At 37.8% G+C, this 21,990-nt stretch overlaps 1 protein-coding gene across 2 annotated transcripts in view; it reads left to right on the top strand.

Annotated features, from left to right (window-relative positions):
- The first annotated feature begins 6,615 nt into the window (after positions 1-6,615).
- NAALADL2 (N-acetylated alpha-linked acidic dipeptidase like 2) overlaps positions 6,616-21,990 on the top strand; it is a 1,333,736-nt gene continuing 1,318,361 nt past the window's right edge. For both annotated transcript variants that reach the window (XM_019463211.2, XM_019463212.2), the window contains exon 1: positions 6,616-6,729. The gene's annotated coding sequence lies outside the window, so the exon portion shown is untranslated. The remainder of the gene's footprint in view (positions 6,730-21,990) is intronic.

Raw genomic sequence — 21,990 nt, 5'->3', positions numbered from 1 at the left:
CAAACGCTTAACCGACTGAGCCACCCAAGTACCCTGGATAGGTTACATTTCCGAGACACCAATTCATTTCTGCTAATAGGCAGTACTAAAGGAGTTTTGGAAAGTGGAAAAGAAGAGAAGAGACTTTCTTTCTTCCTGTCAGCACGGTTTGAGCAGCCCTAATCAGACACCTTTTCAAATATGCTTTGTTACCCCCAAACCTGGACTTGTGCTTTCTCAGAGGTGTCAGCTGCAGCCAGCTGTGCGTCTTGTTAAGAGGTCAGAGCACCATCTCCTGGAATCCCTCCTCTGTGCTCCCGAATTACAATCAGTACCTGGGAGACACCTAGTAATAAAGAGTCTGATTTCATGTTTTGATATTTGATTTCCGACATTTTTTTAAGCCTCACCGTCTCTTTCCCATTTGGCCCCGCCTTTGAACAAGCTAACAAGAAACCCCAACTGTGCCTCTTCTTTGGCAGCAGCGAGCAATTCGAACCTTGCGAATCACCAACCCATGCACAAAAACTTTTACCTTTTAGTCCCAATATAGGAGCCACTATGAGGGTCCAACCCACTCTGTCTGCCTCACTAAAGTCAGCATGGACCTACTTGTGAATGCTGTTCTTTCCCAGGAGTCTTTGTGTCAATAATAAACTTTTTCTCAGATTTTCTTGTTGTGTGGAGTGTCATCAGCCTCTGTGTTTTACCTATAATTGGGAAGGGGTCTATCCCACCTATATCCTCCTCAGAGGACTGAGAGCCAAGTTACATACGGTCACTCTCTGAGTTCCTAGGTTTTGGTTACTCATCTTTTCCCTTTTGATTCCCTACTGTATTTGTCATTATTACTACATAACAAATTACCTGGAAACTAGTGCCTTACAGCAAACTTATATTATTTCACAGTTTCTGAGGATTAGCAATGTGGACACAGATGGATGCCTCTGGATCTAAGTCTCTGGTGAGGTTGCATTCAAACTACTGACAGGCACTGTAGTCTCACCTGAAGGCTTAACTGGGAAGAGGAGAAATCTGTTTCCAAGCTCTCCTATATGGCTGTTGGCAGGCTACACATCTTTGCCACATGAACTTTCATCTCTTTTATCTCCAAAGCACTGCTTCCTGACTTGTCAGCTGGCTTTCCCCAGGTGAGTAATCCAAGAGAGAATGAAAGCAAGCATGCCAAGAGAGAAGCCATAGTATCTTTATATCCTAAACTTGGAAGTGACATCTCGTTATTTCTGCTTTATCCTTTTCACTGTAAGTGTCACTAAGTCCAGCCCATTTTCAAAGGGAAGATATTGCATAGGGCACGGATACCAGGAGGTGGAGTCATGGAGCCTATTTTGTAAGCTCTACCACACCCAGCTCTAGAGCGGTAGCTGTTGCCTGCAATTACTTCTGAGTTACCTGAATGTTCCCTTTCTGCTTCTTCAGCTTCACAGATTACACACTGTATAATGATTGTCCTAATATTAAACCTCCTATCTTTGAATAATGTGGTTTATTTTTCCTAACTTGATACTGAGGGATAGAGTACTTAAAGTCCTTTGGTGGAGCTTCTCCAACCACCCAGCACAACAACTAAAGAGATCATGGCATACTTCTGTCCACATTCCATTGGGCAGAACTCAGTCATATGATAAATATAACTGTAAGGGAGGCTGAAAAATGTATGGAGTGTATAGATATTAGTGAGATTGGCAGTTTCTGTCACACTGCTTAATTTTCAAGAAGTCATACACACATATTCAACATCTCCTAGATACCACTTTCTCAGCTAAGTAACTTTTTCTTTTTTTTTTTTTAATTTTTTTTTTTTAATGTTTATTTATTTTTGAGACAGAGAGAGACAGAGCATGAACGGGGGAGGGGCAGAGAGAGAGGGAGACACAGAATCGGAAGCAGGCTCCAGGCTCTGAGCCATCAGCCCAGAGCCCGACGCGGGGCTCAAACTCACGGACCTCAAGATCGTGACCTGAGCTGAAGTCGGACGCTTAACCGACTGAGCCACCCCCGCGCCCCTAAGTAACTTTTTCTACACAAATAAATGTAGAAAATCAAAACACTCTGTAAACAGAGTGATTAGAATTTCTTTTTTTCTTTATTGTCATTAAGTTCCTCACAATGAGACCATTAACTTCCCCAAAAGCATTGGAAATAGCAGGACCATTATATAGGTAACAATTAAAGAAAGTATGTGGTTCAAAGGTATTTATGTAACAATGATTTTCTTTAAGCCATTATAGAATTAAATATCAGTATTTGCTACTATACCATATTTTCAGCAAAACCAGTGAGTTGTAGAAACTCTGAACAATTTATTAGCATAAAATACACTGTATTTTATATATTAATTTCTCTACTATTGGGAACTTTAAAGTCATTAGAGAGAAATGAAAATGAATTTCAACTATTTTCAAATACTATAGTTCTTTATAGTCAAAACAGATATAGATAGAATTCATAGTTTAGCTTTCAGGAATTCTTCTCATAGTAAACTTCAAGACTTTTGGAGTTATGACAGGGAGATTATTCAAGTACAGAATAAGTTTCCTAACTTTATCTTTTTATACCTAACATATACTATTTGGTATTTGTTTTCTTTTTTAAAAATTAATTTTCAGGGGCACCTGGGTGACTTAGTCAAGCCTCAGACTTTAGCTCAGGGCATAACCTCATGGTTTCGTGGCTTTGAGCCCAGCATCGGGCTCTGTGCTGATGGCAGCAGGGCCTACTTGGGATTCTCTCTCTCTCCCTCTCTCTCTGCTCCTTCCCCACGTGTGCTCACAGGTGTTCTCTCTCTCTCTCTCTCTCAAAATAAATGAATAAACTTAAAAAAAAACTAAAAATCAATTTTCAGGAGCACTTGGCTGGCTCAGTCAGAAGAGCACGCAACTCTTGACCTTGGGGTCATGACTTCAAGCTCTAGGTTAGGTTACTTAAAAAATTAAAAAAATAAATTAATTTTCAAATAGGTAATATATTTATACGGAAAGGAAAACAACAACAAAATGCAACGAAGTCTCTTTTGCACCTGTTTCTCAGTCCAATGAATACATTTGACTGCTCCTTTACTGTGAGTAACTATTGTTAGTTTCTTATGTTCCCCTCAAGAATTTATGAATGTATAAATGAATATAAACATATTTCTTCTTTGCAAGTACAATATTTTGCACATTGTTTTTTTTCTACTTTGTATATCTTGCATTTCCCAAAACTGTTTACAGAAAAGTTCATTCAATTCCTCCCCCCTCCCTGACAGCTACAGTTGCATACAGTACATTCTATTGGATGAATGTACTATAATTAATGTAACTAGTCTCCTACAGATGGACTTTTAGGTTATTTCCAAACTTTTGTTGTTACAATGAATAATGTTGTACATGTGTTATTTCTACAGAAATCAATTCCCAAAAGTAATTTGCTGGTTCCAGGAGAGTGTAATTTTGGTGTTTTAATTTTGTTACTAAATTGCTCTCTGTAGGGGGTTATAATAACTTATACTCCAATCAGAAATGTATGAAAGGGCTTATTTTCTACAATTGTTTATGTTTCCAATGAAAATTTTAATTAACCTGAGAATCTGTAGTTGTGACATTGTCCAAAACCAAAACCATAAAGTGATCATTCTTCAACCCACTTCAAATGTCTAAAAAAGATCAGTGCTATAGATATGAATAATTTCAAATAAACCTCTTCTAAAATACGTAAGATTTCATTGGTACATATAGATTCATAAGTACATATGTGTTGTTGCTGTTGACAGAGAAGGACAAGGATCTGTATCTTTAAGATTGTCCTCCCTTATTGAGCCGGATTAGCTAGGAATCTTGTAACATAATGTTCTCAGCTAACACTCAGTTTTGGCTTGAGAATCTCACTTCAGCTTTGCTATAGTCGTTAGTAGCATTCCTGAAAGTAGTTTTCAAAACTAAATTTGTTGAGGCTGTTTAACTATTGCTCCTATTACTCAGTGATTTAGCAACAGGTAATGTAACAGTATTTGGAATGTGGCATGAAACCTTTACTACACTGGAGTTTTAAGTTAGAACAATGTTGACTTTCACAATGCAATCAGTCCCTTCCAATAATAATCTTATATGAAATAAGAAATTTCTTAATTAGAAATCATATTAGCACACGAAAGTTTAATTCAGTTGTGTCAAAGAAACTTGTAATGTCATCAATTGATACAATTATAACCTGTTATATTCTATCTATAAAAACCTTAAAAAGCAGGTCACTCTGCTTTACATTATTAACATTAATAATGATGGAATAAGAATTTTAAAAGCAAACACTTATTAGTCAAAATATACTTTTGGATAAATTCACAAAATGCTCAAAAGCCCATGAGCCAAGGTTTAGTTCACAAAGTGCCAGGAGTCCTACTAAAAAATGCATTCAAGTAGATTCTGGTGGTTGAGGTGTTAATGGGCATACAAAACCAGGTGGTGAGTTTTTGTCTCTACCTAAAATGAATGGAATTATCTTCTCAGACCAAAACATTTCAGGCAAGGTAAGCTTTTTTATCTAAACTGACCAGATCTTTTTGGTTTCAGCTTTAGTTTGTATGTCCTATTTGCCTAAAGCAAGTCACAAGCATTCACATGACAGCCAAAAGTTCAAAGGTTCCCCTTAGAAAAAACTTCCTAATCTCTTTGTCTATTTTCTGGGCTTTGGTTTTGTTTTCTTGCTCCTTTTAGTTTAAGGGCTTCACACCATTTAAGATTTCATCTCTTTGTTTCATTAATAAAGGTTTAATGAAAATCTCTTGGCCTCAGCCTTAAGGCTTAGCAAAACTGAAACAAAGAGAGTGGGATTCTTATCTTAGGGTTTTCCCCAATTCTGCAAAAATTAATCCCCTCAAATATTTTGCTGGTGTTTTTCCCTGAAAGAGGCACCTCCAAATCTTTTACCCGGCAGGAGACCTCCTAGGAATTCATTTCAAGAATCTGATAAAGGTTTTGTTTTTTTTTTTTTTTTTTTTTTTCCCCTCCTCCTCTCTCTTTTCTTTCTTTTGTTTGTATTCGAAAGGCTGGGTGGTAAAGCAAGATACCCATTTTTCTTGATCTGATAGAGAAAACTTTCCTCTAGCCTTCCGTGCTTCCAGTAATTAGGGCATAGAACTCTTTCTGATTTCTATTCCATTCTCTTTTTCAGTCTATTTTCTTGTTTGTCTAGAATAACTTCTGATTTCACATCTGCCAATTTACCCTTGCTCTCATTAAAACTTCAACTGAAAAACCTTTCTTTCAGAAAGTTTGACCCTACTTAGAGAGGCCTAGCTAAAATTCCTTCCATGCCTTAGTATTAATTAAAACCACGTTTCCCCTGGGTAGGTTCATTGTATAAAAATGATATAATAAAAGTGGATAAAAAGAAATACATTAAAAGCAGAAACAAAGGGAAGAGAGAACAGAACTGGGAGAAAAGGTTACTTGTTTTGCAGTCTTTAACTGTATGCTCATTGTGGATGGATACTCATATAATAAATAACTAGCTTAGCTTTTATTTTCAAGTTCTCTTCTCAAATCTTTATTCAGATTCCTTTCTTCCAAAATTGACAGTACAGAGGGAACATCATACAGTTATTAAAACTAAGCAGAATGCATCCATCTGGCATGTCTTTCAGGAATCCAGCCCACTAAGTTTTGCTATGGGTTTGATGACTCAACCCACTAAGATGCAGCACAAGGAAGAATTTCCTCATTTTGCAGAACTGCCAAATCTCATTCATTGGAGCGAAGGCTCCTCATTTGGGGCTCATTTTGAGACAGTTGTTTATCTGTTCAAATATTTTTTAAAAATCTCCCTCAGCAGAGGGAGTTTGTCATGATTTTCTAAATAGCAAGTAAATATACTCCTCCTCCATTCCCCATGAAGCTTCCTTCAGATGTCTGGTCACTGCACCCAGTTTTCCTTGCCCCCTCTGCCCTTTTCCTTTTCTTTTCCTTTTTCCACCTCAGCTACATCTATTGACTTCACTTATTTTTTTACAGGCACCAATTTATTTTCTTCCATTGAGGCATTTATCTAATTTACCCCACTTGCAAAAAGTCCTTGCTTTATTTTTGAATCCTTCCTTGTAAAGCTGCTCATCTAGGCTCGTCTTCACTTAACCCCAGTTTATTTTTAAATCCTAATAATTAACGTTTAGTACAGGTACTATGCCAAGTACCCTCCAAGCATTTTCTGTCCGGAGGGAGGCACTTTTATTACCCTGTTTGACAGATGAGAAACAAAGGCAAGGGATTCAAGTAACTTGCACAAGGTCTGAGAGCTGCAAGTGAAGCTGAGCGTTATACCCCATTCACTGGCTCCACAGGTAATGCACTTAAAGAAAAAAAATCTTTAATAAAAAGTTTTATTAGACACAAAGAGTATTTGTAAACTATTTGCAAATTATAAAAGAAGCTCATATCTGTTCCACCTTGAGACAAGCTTTTCAGTTTTGTCCCCTTAAAAAAAATTCCTTTCCTATTTTTGAACCTCTTGCCATTTAACACGGCTCCTCGAGGCCCCTCTTCCCACTTCGCTCGGCAAACGTGTCTTTTATTATGACTCAGCCCAGCCCGCTCCTTGCCAAGCGGCTGACGCTCGCGGCGGAGGCGCCGGGGCCGCCGCTCGGGGGCGAGGGCTCGCGCCGCGGCTCGCGCGCTCTCCTCCCGCTTTACGGCTGCTGAAAACCCGGCCCGCGCTCGGCAGCCGTACCGCAGACGAGCCCGCGCCCGCGCCGCTCAGGTAAACGAAGTCTTTCTGTTTTCAAAGTTTTGCCAAAACCAGCTAGGCGCTCTGAGGCGGCGCGGTCTGGGCCGAGCCTTTCGGCCCTGTCTCCCGCCCAGACTGGCGCGGCTGTGGCGCTGGCCGCACCCCTGCGTGGGTCCCGGGACGCCGACCGGGCGTCAGGATCCGGGCGGAGGGGCGCCCGGGCGGCGGCAGGGCGGGGGCAACCCCGAGGGGCGGCGCGCGGGGCACCTGGCTCCGCCAGTCCCCCCGCCATTCGCTGGCCCCCAGCGAATAGAGCCCCCATCCCCGCCTCGAGGCCCCCGCCCACCTCTCGAAGCCGATTGTCTACGAGCGGAGCCTGGCAACTCCCGAGTGCCCTTTTCTGACACGTTCACACATGCACGCAAGCCGGCTGGGCTGTCCCACGCGGCACCCTAGCGGGACGCAGGTAAAGACGAGCGGCGCTGCGGACCGGTGTTTTGGGGATGGCTCGCCCCGAGTGACGCCCCGCGTGTGGAATGCCGCTCCGGAGGACGCGCAGGACCGCTTTCTCGAGGAAGTTTAGGAGAAAGTGTTGAAAGAGCAGCCTGTGATTAGCGCCTGCGCTGGCTTCTACCTTAGCGTCAGCCTTAGTACACGTTTGCCCTGCGGTCTCCTTGCGTAGCTCCATCCTCTAGCCCCCCTGACCCCTTCGTTTTCCGAATTCTGTACTTTTCCCCCTTCCATCACCCCGTTTGTTGGGTGTCTCATCTTTTGGTGTCTGTGTTCTTTTGTTCCTCAGTGTTAGAATAACAGGCACACGTACAGTATCATTTACTTTTCTATCCTCCCTTTGCTTCCTGTGACTTGTGCATCCTGAGAGCAGTAATAGATCCTGGACCTGCGCATGAATGTCCTCACTTAGACATAACAGAAGACGTGGGTTTGTTAGAAACCGACCGTAGAAACCTAGATAGCGGTGCTACTTGTTGATGGACTACATCTTGACAACTATAAGCAGTTATGTCACAGGTTTCTGTGGTATTCACTCCATTGAGTTCAATCCAATAACAGTTCTTTGAATGCCGGTCATGGGTACTGGATGACGGGTTAAGAGAGAAACAAGATTCAGTTCTTGTCCTGCAGAGACTCCATATCCAGGAGAAGGGACCATGGTGAACACTACTGCAAAAGTGATACAAAGTGCTCTGGGTGAATGGTCAAAAAGGAGTAAGGAAAGGATTGGGTTTTATGTTGGAGTAGGATTTTCCCCATTTCTTTAAAATCCCTTAAGAATTCTCAATAGGAAGAGGATATCTTTAACAGTAGTTTCAATTGGCAGTAATCTCTGATTTCAAGACTTCTGAGAAATAAGAAAGTAACTCCTCTTCACAAGAGTGATCTAATATATTCCTGGTACCATACAAAGAGTATTATGGACTTTTGTTATAGGACTAACAAGGATGAAATGATCAATTTGTTACTTGCTTACAAAAGCATTATCAGATTTACATAGAGACATGAATACTTATTCATTTAGTCAACAAATATTTATCGAGTGCCCGATGTGTGCCAAGCATTGTTTTTGGCGCTGCAATATACTGCCTTCTTGGAATATACATTCTAGTGGAGGGAGACAGTATACACAATACATAGAAAAATATGTGATGTTACTATAGTAAGTGCTGTGGGGAAAGGGTGTGTGTGTGTGTGTGTGTGTGTGTGTGTGTGTGTGTGCGTTTAGTAGTTTAAAAAAGGATTGTAAGGGAAGACCTTCAGAGCAGGTGACCTTTCATTAGACTTAGAGTAGTTGAAGGAGTCAGCCATGTGATATTTGGGGCAAGAGCTTTCTAGGTCTACAGAACAAAATGGTGTGTTCAGAGATCCACAAAGAAGCCAGTGTGGGTTCAGTAGAGTGGAGGAAGGAGGGAAATAGGCTGTATGGTCTTAAATGAAAGAGAGACTAGATTGTACTAATGGTCTAGTAAGCTATTGTAATGACTCTAGATTTTACTTGAAATGATATGGGAAGCCTTTGGAGTGTTTTCATCAGAACTAACAACTATTTAACACCATTACTGTGGCATAATGAGAACAGATTGAAGGAAGGCAAGGGCGGAAGCAGGGGGGGCCAGTTAGGCTATTATAATAATCCATGTGACAGATGATAGTAGGTTAGACCAGGATGGTAACAGTGGAGGTGGTGAAAAGTTCAGATTCTGGATGTATTTTGATGGTACAATCCACAGGATTTGCTGACAGATTGGGTATGGAGTGTGAAAGCAAAAGAAATTTAGGAGAACTTAATTGCCTAAGCAACTGAAAATATAGAATTTCCATTTACTGAGATGGGAATAGAGCATGAGAACGATATGGTGAGGATTAAGAATTTGGGTTTGAACGTGTTAAGGGTTGGATGCATGTTAAATATCCAAGTGGGGATGTCAAGCAGGCAGTCTGAAGGCCAGGCTAATGATAATTTATGATTCTTCAGCATATAACTGATTTTAAAAGTGAAGAGATTGGATAAATTCATAAAAAAATGTGTGGGCTTAGAAAACTGAGGAGGACCAAGGACAGCATTGGGGCACTCCCACATTATGAGTTGAGAAGGAATGATCAAAGGATTCTAAAAACTAGCTGCATACTTGGTAATAGGAAGAGCTGGAGAGTGTGGGCTCCTGGAAGCCAAATGAAGGAAGTGTTTGAAGAATTAGGGAGGGGACTGGTCACCTGTTTTAAAGATGAAGATTGACAATTGACTTAGCAAAAGAAATCATTGGTGATTTGATGATACTTTCCATGGAGTGGTGGATGGTGAAAGCTAGTTTGGAATGTGATAGAGAAGAGAAAATTGAAGAGCATGATGGTATGCATCAAAAATCTTTGAAGATTTTTATTGAAAAAGTAGGGAGAGAAATGGAGGATTTGTTGGAGGGCTATATGATATAAAAAGAGTTTTAATGATGTGTGAAACAATGGTATGTTGTTATGCTAATGAGAAAGAGCCCAAAGACCTGGGAAATTGATGATGCAAGGAGAGAGAGGGATTGTTCTTATGTTGGAGAGGATGCAACAGTCGAGAGGTTATCTATTAGTAGGATGGACTATTTATCTATAGTAATAAGTGAGGGAGAACTGTGGACACAGATGCAGGTGGGAATGTGTGTGGATGTCCTCTTTGGATCTCTTCTCTTTTGTCATTGTGGTGAGTGGCAGTTGTGGTACATTAGAAATTTGTAGGAAATATTATCTTTTTTCCTCTTGGTTCATGGCATATTTGATGAGCACATACTTTGAGATTGTGAAAATTTCTTGAAGCAAAGAAATACGTGTTTATTGAGGAAAGAAGAGGGAATTTCAGCCTTGGGTTCTGCTCGGGAGAAGACTTGGAAAGAAAGTTGAGATTCTAGAATAAAATTTAGCTACATGTGAAAGAAGAAATAAGGTAAGCAAGATCATATCATGAAATCTGGGAAAGGCTACGATGAGGAAGGTAAAAACATTGAATTTTAGCTCTAGTGCTATTAGATAACTACAGTAAAGTTCTAAGAATATTATCATCACATCAAACAGATGGTTTAGTTGTTGAGTACCAAATGGAATCTGATGGAGAGCAGTGTTGTTGTTGGTGGTGAATCCACTTATGGATAGGTGGTATCAGACCTAGAAAGAGATGTTAGCTAGAAGTAGATTTGAGGTTAGATTTTGAAATGATATAAATGAGGGGCGCCTGGGTGGCCTCGTCGGTTAAGCATCCGACTTCAGCTCAGGTCATGATCTCTCTGTGCTGACAGCTCAGAGCCTGGAGCCTGCTTCAGATTCAGTGTCTACCTCTCTCTCTGCACCTCCCTTGCTCACACTATCTCTCAAAAATAAATAAATGTTAAAAAAAAAAAAAAAGAAAATGATATAAATGAGACTGGATTGGCAACAATTGGGTATAGGGAAAGATAGCATGTTGACAACCTTACTTATGGATATTGAGCAGTTTGACAAGTTGGAGAGGATTGTTGGAATTGGAAATAGTATCTGTTTGAGATGACTCTCCTTTAGTTATTTAGGGACCATTTGCTTATTGAATTCTAATTATAAAATAGGATTCTGTATGAGGCAGGAGATAGTGATACCAAGATGCAAATGACATAATCCCTGCCTTCAAATTGCCATATCTACTAGAGACAAAAACAAAAGAATGTACACTAATATTCTGAGAGACTTGCTAAATGTTTGAAGTTTAAAAAATTTTTATTATGGAAATTATCAGACACTCAAAAGTAGGGAGAATAGTATAATGAACTCCAGTGAATTTATCACCCTTTAAAATCTGTCAATTTTCTGGGGCGCTTGGGTGGCTTAGTCGGTTAAGTGTCAGACTTCGGCTCGGGTCATGATCTCGTGGTCCATGAGTTCAAGCCCCGCATCAGGCTCTGTGCTAACAGCTCAGAGTCTGAGCCTGTTTCAGATTCTGTGTCTCCCTCTCTCTCTGCCCCTCCCCCACTCATGCTCTGTCTCTGAGAAATGAATAAGCTTTAAAAAAAAATAAAGTCTGTCAATTTTCTGTTGATCTTGTTGTGAGAGGGTAGAAAATGGAGAGATTGCTTCTGTTTGTAGATAATAGGAAGACTTCATGGAGCCTCTCCTATATGATAGGTAAAAAGACAGTTGAACTGAATTTTAGTTGGTTCTAGTTCTGTACCTGCCAATGACTTGCTGGGCAGATTTCTGTTACTCATTTGATCTCTCTATTCTTCACTTTTTTGTAGAGTGTGTCTATATCAGGGGGCTGTAAACTCCAGTCTGTCACCTGTTTTTGTAAGTAAAGTTTTTTGGAACATAACTATATCCATCAGTTTATTGTCTGTATTTATTATAGATCATAGTATCTGCATTTGTCATAGACTGTAGTGTTGGGTAGTCGAGACAGAGATGGTGTAGCTGGAGAAGGCTGAAATATTTATTCTGGTCCTTTACATAATGTCTGCCAAACTCTATTCTACGTTGTCTCTGAGATTCCTTTAGCTCCAATATGTTAGTTAATCTATTAGGCCACCAGAAATTAGCAATAATTGCTAATATTTTTTTAAGCATTTACTAAGAGCTAGCACTGTTGTTTTGGTTTGTATGTACTAACACATTTAATTTTCACCAAAACCCCATTAGACAGGTCTTATTAGTTCAAAAATGAAACTGAAGCATGGATGGGTAAGTAACTTGCCCAAGATTACATAGTAGTAAGTAGTGGAACAAGCAGTTCTGTTACAGCATCCTTATCCTAAGCTATAATGCTGCATTCTTTTTAGATACATAGGAAAAATATATATGAAAAGAATTTTAGCCAGAGAATGAAAATTAATTGATAAATCAATGATTTGTACTTAGGTAGTCCTATATTGTGATTATATGTAAAGTCTTAAAGATGCTGACTAATCCTGAATGTACATTAGAGTTGAAAAGGTATGAAATCTAAATATGCCTGGGTAGAATATTCTAGTGTGTCATTATTTTATTTTCTCATGAGGGCTTAGTGAATTTTTGAAAGAACACTTTCCTTTAAAAAGTAAGTAAATATAAAATATAACAATAGGAGCCCATTATTGTTTCATCTGACAGTACCTAATCAGTTTTTAGGAGTCTGTGCCTTTAGTATATAACATGATTGTTTGGGCAAAAAATTATCTAATTTTTTTTTACCAGTCTGTCCCTGGATAGCTTTTGTGTCCATGTCTTCTTTGGCCTTCAGGTTTTGTTTTGTTTTGTTTTGTTTTGTTTTACTGAAAAATGAACAGGTAGCTCAAGATCATTTTAGTCCTTTTTACAGCTGAAAAAATAAGATGGTATAATTTTTTTACATGGTACATTTAGAGAAATAGATAAGATAGCAACATGGAAGAACTAGGTTTGTTAAGCCAAAAATTTAAGGTCTCACATGTGTAAACATGTATACAGATATGAATACACATAAATATAAGTATGCACATATAGCTAAAAAAATCAATGTGATTTTTAAAAATGTGATTTATAGTCATATTTGGTATATAGGCAGATAAGTATCTGTCCTATGTTTGTCTATTTTTGTATTTGTATGAAGGAATGGATAATTTCTCCCCCTGAGCCAAAAGCATATAGTTACATAGAAAGTGAGTCTTGATGAATACCTTGACCTCTGTGATCTGGCATATTGTCTCATGTTTTCTTTTGCAAAATTTGATTCATTGCTCAATTTGTTTGCCATTTAAAAGCAAACGGTATGCTTGAAATCAGGCTTGTCTGTTTTGCACTGTTGCATAGGATATTGGATGTCAGACAAAATTGTAATTTAATTGTTTTGACATTTTGATCTGAGCAGTTCAGATAAGAAAGGTGATTTGTCTTCATAGAAACTTAGTATTTTGAATTCAGCATGATTTTCCCTATTTGTTTATAAGTGTGGTTTCAAAGTATAAACAGTTAAGTTTTAATAATGGAATTTATGCTCTCAGTATTAATTACCACAGTGTGGTTTGTTTAGGAATATATTATGGATATTTTATTTTTAGATGTTCAGTTGTGAAAAATTTTAGAAGAGCTATGAATCCTTTAAAAACAGATAATGAAAAGTCTATACTTTTGACTTTTCCATTGTATATAGTACCATCGATGAATGTTTTCTACATTAGAGATGGCTTTTTGCTTTTTTGCAACGTTAGTATATAAAATTATTCATTAACTTCTTCAGTTTTAGGACTTTATTTATTACATTGGTCCAGCCTTATTTATTGGTAAATTTATAACTCTGTATGAGCTGTGCTGTCTTATTCCTGTGCGTTGCGTTCAGTTATCATTGGTGATAAAATAACCTCAAATAATGCATTCTTAAATGTACTTTGGATCTGTTTATTTTTTTTACAATTAGAAACTGGAGAAAAAACACAGTAGAAACACTTTTAAACAGATCGTACTCTCTATGTAAGTAGTAGTTTCTTTGTTTGTTTTGTTTTAATTTTCAATTTAACACATTACTCAGTGATTTAACAACTTTTTGGGTATCTCCTGGTTTTAAGAAGCACTTACAGCTTAGCTCCCAGAGGGGACCATTCAGTTTTTGTTTGTTTGTTTTACCAAACCAGAAACATTATTTCCTGCTAGACTTCAGAACTCTTAGAGTGTGTTCAAACCAAAGTAAATACCTTCTGGTGTATTGTATCACTTTTTTGAAATGCTGGTCATAGAAGTCAGCTTGAGATTTTTAATTACATTGAGGTGATAAAAGCTTCCTTTGTCTGACCTTCTCAAGTGATGTGAATCTGATTGGGAACGACTAAATGAGCCTTGTAGTTTTGGACCTTTTCTCTAAATTTAATTTTGCTAAATTCCCAGAAAACTTTAAAATAAGAACCAGGTATTTTTAAGCTACTTATGCAGGAAGCCTACTCTTACATATGTTTGTGAAAATGCCTCAGGCGTTACTCCTTCTTGTTGAAGTGAGACGGTGTATAGATGATGTTTCCTTGGGGAGGCTCTGTGTACAGGAGGCAGGTACATGGTTCCTAGGATAAGGCCTTTTTGGAAGTCATAGCTGAAATGATACATTGCTAGCAGTTATTCCTCTTCTAAGAATTTTCTTGAAGTTAGCTTAGTCAACAAGGATCTAATGGCTATTTCAGAATAGGCCAGCAAAACAATTTGTGAATCACCACCTTGTAAGTTGAAAATAAAACGATGATTCTCCAATTGGGGTACTCTGAGTTATGTTGGAGGGTTCCAAGCTACAGATAAGCTTGTCCATCTTCTGTGAATGCCAGGTTTACTAACTTTTTTTTTTGGGGGGGGGGGGAAACTGGTGTTAACCTTAAAAATAAAATAGCCAGTTATTTTATCAGCAAAATGAATTTATTTGGGAATAACAGAGGAATTACAATTTGGGACATACAAGCGATGGCAAACGATAGACAAACCATAGTTATTTGATAGAGAAAATGGAGGAAGTTGGGGAGGGAATGCTTTGAACAAAAGTCTGTTGGAGGAAAGTGAGAGTTCAGGGTGCCGATTGTTTTCTCATTGGCTGAGTTGTGGCAGGTTGTCGTTGGCTAGGCTGTTGCTGGGCAAGGTGGAAATCTTCTTTCTTCCTGCTGGGGTAGTAAAGTGAACTTCTTTCTGCCCAGGAATGTGAAGTAAGCTTTGATGGCAAGATTTGCATGAGAGCTTTCTCTTCAGGGCTCCCTGACTCCATTTGAAATGAAGTTTCCCTTTATTAATTTTCTGGTAAAAAAAATAATTCTGGTAAATAATTTAACTGGTAAATTAAATGTTTAAAAACATAAATGAATGTGAAAATGACATCAGTGTAAAATACATGCATTTTAAAATAAAATTCAAGATTTTGAAAGAATTTCTTGTTTATAGTAGGTCTGTAGGATATATTTTCAGACCCCAGAAAAGGATATAGGTTGACATACAGATAGATAATTTGGTTGTTATATTCACATCATGCTTAGTCCCATTAAGCTTATTATATACTGTCAAATATTCAGATTATTGCCATTATATACCTGCTTTTGTTATTTGCTTTCCTGGTGTTTACCCACATTGATATCTTAGATTTGCAGGAATAATGTTCCTTCTTACTCTTTCTACTTTTCTCCTATACTTCTGGCAGTGAGATCTTATGATTTCTGTGAGATGCATTAAACTGTAGATAAATAGGAACATGCAAAGATAGTACAGAGTGGTCCTATGTTCTCTTCATGGTTTCCCCTATTGATAACATCTTACATGTATTAAAACGAGTACAGTTAAAACCAGGAAATAGATTTTGGTAAAACGTGTGTCTAGTTTTTTAAAAATTGTATTTATTTGTTTGTTTGTTTGAAGAAAGAGTGAGCAAGTGAGCAGGGGAGAGAGGCAGGGGGAGAGGGAGAGAGAATCTTAAACAGGGTCCACACTCATGGAATCTGGTGCAGGGGTTGATCTCACAACCCTCAGATCATGACTGAGCCAAAATCAAGAGTTGGATGCTCAACTGACTGAACTACCCAGGTGCCCCAATATGTGTGTATAATTTTATGTCATTTTATCTCAAGTGTAGATTCATGCAGTTCACCACCATAATCAAATTATTCCATCACCACAAAGATCCCTCTTAAAGCATGCTGCAAAAGTAGATACTAAAAGAATCAGAGATATTTAACTTAGTTAAGGAATTACTCATTCTTTTTTTCTAATTTTTAAGATATTTTTATGTACATGGTAGATCATTTCATATTTGGGGCCATGTAAGAGAAAGATGAAATATTATCATGCTTCAGGAGAGCTTTAAATAGCTAAAATAGTCACAAAGATAGAGATAAAATCATTTGTGAAAGTTTTTTAAGGCTCAATCTCAAATTTGTCTTCTAAAACTTGTGTTTTGGAAGGTTAGACATTCATATGCCTGAAGATGGGGATGAGGTGATACCCTGTGATGCCTGCCTATCTTTATGACAAATCCTTATTTGTGTACTGGAATTGCCCAGACAAAACTTAAAAGTGAAAATAGGGGAATACAAGAAACAGGGTCTTCCTGAAGGTCTTAAGTACCGAACCAGCCTTGTATTTTCCTGTGGAACCCAGAGTTGGAGGCAAATAACATTTTAGCATTATCAAAAGCACTATTAAGTGACATTGTGCCACGTTTGATTTTTATAGGTGTTAATGTTTACAACTACCATATCAAGTTATTCACTTACTTTGTTTAACCAACATCCTGTGAAGATAATTACTCTATCACTAGGGTCTCAGAAATTCTTCAGAAGTATTTCCAGGAAGTCATGATCTGGGATTTTAGTGTCACATATTATTATGTGAATGATATAAATGTACTGTTGAAGTACAGTTTACATATATCTTAATAACTTTAAAAATATTTTTAGCTTCATTTTTTTGACAGTTTGTGCTTTTCAGTATATGAAACAAGCTATCTTCTATCTGGTTTCAGATAGTAAATTAGAAACTTTTTGGAGTTTTGGAGATACTATTGAAATTTTGTACTGTCATAGTAGTAGCTGCTTTTTCATTAGTTCTTCCCCATTCTTTTTATCAGAATAATGAAAAGAATTCCTGTTTCTCTTCTCTGTTTTTGCTCTGGTATCTGAATGTATGTCATAATATCGTTATTGTAGTGATATTTAAACAATAGTTCAGGTTACTGTCATCTTCATTATGTTCTTTATCCATTTTCCAATGTTAAAACATAAACATAAACATATATACTCATATATATATATATGTATATATTTATACTTCCTTTACTAATTTTGAGTTGGGTACATAGGGCAAGACAGACAGTGAGCATGGTCATCTTTCTAATATATTTTACTGTGTTCCACCAGTTGAAATGATGTAATTTTCCCTCAGATCTTTAATTTCACTCAGAATGTAAAAAGAAAAACCTATTTTATTTGTTATTAAATGTTGAAAATTTCTTAAGTTAGTAAAAAAACTCCTGATACTATGGATGTATGGAAAGAAAAGGTGGCTTGGTTTTTATCTTTACCAAGGATGACAGGGTATGTTGCCATCTGTCTCTAACCTCTGTATCAACCTCAATTTGGGAATGTTGGTGTGGATTCTGTTAGTACTGAGGGATTAATTTATTGTCAATATTAGAGATAGTGACATTGGTGAGATTCATGTGACTCATCATCACCAGTTCTTTCCTTGAATGGAAAAATTGCTCCTGACTTCATTGTAGCCTGGTATATATCTATAAAAAAGCAGCTGTTCTTTGTTCAGTATCAAATATAAAAATCTAATTGTGTGATTTTTCATATCAGTCAATTCAATTCTAAAGCAAGCAGAAAGCTACATAATAGAGGCTTGATGTGTTTGTATTATAATCTAGATATTTTCTTAGTATTTATCCAATTTGAACTCCTCTAAGCATTTTTATGATAAAAAAAGCATAATGTATTCAGGACAAAGTAGTTACAAAACCTTTAAATTAATGTTTGCTAAAGAAGGACTGCCATTATACTAGTCTCTGTGTCTGATTAAAGAATTGCTGTTTCTCATGTCTTCCTTTTGGTTTACATGTTTTTGGGGGGTAGCAAAAAAGAAATCTTTACCCATTTTTACAATACATATTTTATCTGCATAACTATTCCTTCACTTTAATGTAGAAACAAAAATAGCATTGAAACCAATAAAACATTGTTCATTAGTGCAGCGCTAAGGATAATGGAGGAAGAGTCTTGTCAGTTTGGTACCTGTATTTCAGTAGCTCGCTTTTTTATGCAGCTAATGCACCCTTCTAGGACATCTGCCTTGTCTTTCTCTTATACCTCATCTACTCCTCAACCCACTTATTATATGTATGACCACCTTTCAGAATTTTAATTTCTTTATTTATAAAGTGATACTAGACTAAATAGTCCACTAGACAATGTTCATTGTAAAAATAAATTAAGATGGCATGGGGGAAAACTACATTATCCTTACACACATGAATATCTTTGGAGTTAGTTGAGTTTGGGTTTAATTCCTATTTTCCGCCTCCATATTCTACTACTCTGTGATACTTGGCAACTTGGTTGGCTTCTCTAAAATGGGAATGATTTTATCTACCTCAGAAGGTTTTTTTGAATTAAATCTGATAATAATGTATGTGAAGCACCTAGTGCCTTGCCTGGTACCTAATGCTTAATGTTTGTTCTCCTTTTTTCCTCTTTCCCTTTTCTCCATTTTCTCATCCTCCAGCAGTCTTGGGGAAGAGGATCTGGTGAGATCAGATATGGTCTAGATTGAAACCGTTTTCTGTATTCTTTGCCAAGCCCCAAGGAAGGGGCTTTCTTTCTCAAAGAAAAGTCTTTATTGAGGTTAGTGAGGGGGCTTTCTGTGGGTGAAAGACTGGGGAGATTCTACAAGTCACCTTCAATCAACAGCTGTCTGATATCCAGTTGTCTAATACTGTCACTCCTCTGGTTAAAAGTCTCTGACATCTCTTCACTGCCCTTGGATGAAACTAAGCCCAAGGAACAAAGCCCATTGTAATCTGGCCTCCATTATAGATTCCACTTTCATCCCCTGTCCCTTATCCTAAACATAGTTTTTGATTTTAATTCCTCCACCCCCACCCCATTCTTACACATGTGTGGGGAAAACGGGGCACTCTGGCCTGAAGATGCTGAAGGAAGGGGCGTGTCCAGTGAATTTAGGGGATGTGTTAGCATTGTTTTGTGCCCACTTGTGTTTTGTGTGGATACTTTGCCTGGAATGCTTTTCTCCTTTCTCTAAATGATAGATGCCTATAAATCCAGCAATAGCCAGTTGAAATATCTTTTGGGAAATGGCTGTACCTCCATCCCCAGAGCCAGTCACGTTCCCTCCATTGTGGTCCTATGACCTTTTGTATATATGGCTGCCTTTATTAAAACAGTTTTTAGTGCATCTTTTACCCTGATGTTCTATTTACCACATGGGCAGAAATGATGTCTTTTAATCTTTGCCTCCTTATTACAGCGCACAGAGTGTGCTTACTAAACTTATTAAATGAGTTTATCTTCATAACAAAAGCTAAGTGCTCTATAATGTGCTATAGCACACATAGCAGGCCAAACCAGAGCTTCTACTGAATTCTACCCCCCCTACTCCCTATGTGAAGATACTGTACTTCCACAAGTAGATTATAATCTCGTGCGTGTACTCTATACTTAGCCTTGCCAGGCACACAGAGGATCCCTAAGGCTAACATCAGATAGGGTTGGTGGTTGAAAATACAACTTCATCTTGTTATTTCACTGACTTTTGCTGCTTAAGCAAAGTTGGTATATTGAAAAGAAAAGATAGATTTATTGATAGGAAATGAAAGTTTCCTTTGCAGGAAGGTGTCTGAGAATAGCCAATAGGACCAGGTTTTGCCCCTTGGCAAGCTTACAAAGGAGAATAACACACGTGTGTGTGTGTGTGCGTGTGCATGTGTGTGTGCGTGTGCGTGTGTGTGTGTGTGTGTGTGTTGGAGGGATGGGTGAGTGGGAAAGCAGGAATGAGAGGGCAGGAATGAGAAAGATGAAAAATCCTAGCGTCATACAAGGGAAGTCTGTTTCTAAGTAGTTCTCAAAGACACTTAGAATATAAGAACTTTGTGATTAAGAAGCAGGAAGCTTGACAGTATAAAAGGTGTTCAAGGTAGAGCTAACAGGAATGAGTGAGAGTCAATAACAGAGTTGGAGTTGAAATGATAAATGGGTCACATGTGGGTGTCAGGAATGCCATCTCCTGAGCCCATGTTCACCTTTTGGGACACTTACTGTCACCAAGTTATACTACAAAGTAGGGAGTCATGGGGAAAAGTAGAGATATGGAAAGATTAAATCATTTTGACCATTTTTTCCCCCAAAATGAATCCTGGGATATATGACCTGAAACATGGTTTATGAACAGGTCTAGGAAATCATGGATTTTTATAATGATAATACAGAAGTGAAAACCATTTGCACCTAGAATTAGTTCAGTTCAGGTAAACTCAGTAAACATCGAGAGCTATTCTTTGCTGAGAAAAACGAAGAAGAATATTCTGATTTGCCCTTCACAGAGCTTGTGTTGTAATTGGAGGAGTGAGAAAATCATTTCTAAAAGGTAAAATAGTGTTTCGTCTTGTTATTTTTTTAAAATTCACAAAACTATGGTTTTATCTGAAATACTGATTTTATTACATAGTTTGGAGAGATGATGGTTTGATGTTGATATTATTAGATAGCAGTACTTATAACATTTTTAGGATTTTCTTTTTCAAAAGTTTATTATGCTTAGTCTGTTTTCAGCCACTTTTTGTTTCTTCTGTTGATATTGAACATGTGAATGTGGAAATTGAGATTGGTAAACTTGAAAAAAGTATATTTTTAGAACATCAACTTTTGTTATAACAGCCTTATTTTATGTATCGTTCATTAAAAACCACATTACATCCTTCTTTGAAATATATAATTATATGAGACTAATAAACACAAATGTTGGGAGATAAAAATCAACACTTGGGGTGCCTGGCTGGCTCAGTTAAGTGTCTGACTCTTGATTTCAGGGTCATGAGTTCAAGTTCCCAGGTTGGACTCTTTGCCCAGCATGGAACCTACTTAAAAAAATCAATACTAGTTTTATATTTGTTTTATTCTCTAGAGAAGATTATACTTATATTGTTAGAGTATAAGTTACTGTAAGTGATCTTCTAGTTTAGCCCTTTTCATTTTATAAAGACGTATTAAATGATCTGCTCAGACTCACACAGGTTTGATTCAAATGAGACCAAGTTGGGACTAGAAATTGGTGTTCTGGCTTACAGTCCAGGTCTCTGCTCCTGTCCAAATCCATGTATTAGTGTTTAAAAAAATTTTTTTAAAAACCTTTATTATAAGTAATGGCCTTCCCAGTTTTTTCATTCGAATGTGCAGATACACTCAATGTACTTTCATTCATTATTTTGCATTATTCTTGTAGAGCTACTGAGCTACTCAGGATTGATCCTAATTTAGTTAATATATCTTTTCAAGTCTCTGTTATGTTTTTGGGGGCTCTAAAGATCAGAGTAACAAGTCAGCATTCTTCCAGGGCAGAGGGAAACCTGAGGGAAGGGGCAAGAGAGTGGGGCAGGGGTTGGAGGGAAGGTGGATAGTCCAGAGAAATGGTTCCTAAGGTTTTTAGGGAATTCCCACTGTTCTTTGACAAAATGAGAAATTATATAAGAATTATTCAGTAAGTTTTTCCACCGTTTTTTTTATTTTGTAACTGTATCCTACTCTTGGGAGTAACAATATTGACAAAATAAAAAGTTGGTAACTCTGTATTAATACTCTCATATTATTTTGTTTGACTTTTTAAAAAACGTTATGGGGGGGTTGCCTGGGTGGCTCAGTCAGCTGAGCGTCCGACTTCGGCTCAGGTCATGATCTCACAGTCTGTGAGTTCGAGCCCCGAATTGGGCTCTGTGCTGACAGCTCGGAGCCTGGAGCCTGCTTCAGATTCTGTGTCTCCCTCTCTCTCTGCCTCTCCCCTGCTCATGCTCTCTGTCTCAAAAATAAATAAAAACATTAAAAAAAATTAGCAAAACAAAACAAAACGAAAAACTTTATGGGTCCATGAAGCCCAAAAGATATAGGAGACACTCATCCAGGATCTGTAGTACTGTTTGGGGAGAAAAGGCCCAGGTGAGAACTGGATGATATGAAGGATGGATACTTATGATGAGAGAGATGCTAAGAGACCAGTGTGTTTTAAAATCGATGATAGGTTAAGTTTGAGGATAGTGGGGGAAGAGGGGAAAATGAAAATGAAGGCTATTTCCTTAGT

The sequence above is a fragment of the Panthera pardus genome, unplaced genomic scaffold (assembly GCF_024362965.1).
Source record: "Panthera pardus isolate Hobbes unplaced genomic scaffold, ASM2436296v1 HiC_scaffold_16, whole genome shotgun sequence".
Classification (NCBI taxonomy): Eukaryota; Metazoa; Chordata; class Mammalia; order Carnivora; family Felidae; genus Panthera; species Panthera pardus.
The sequence above is the reverse complement of the archived record's forward strand: the minus strand, read 5'-3'. Positions and strand labels throughout refer to the sequence as shown.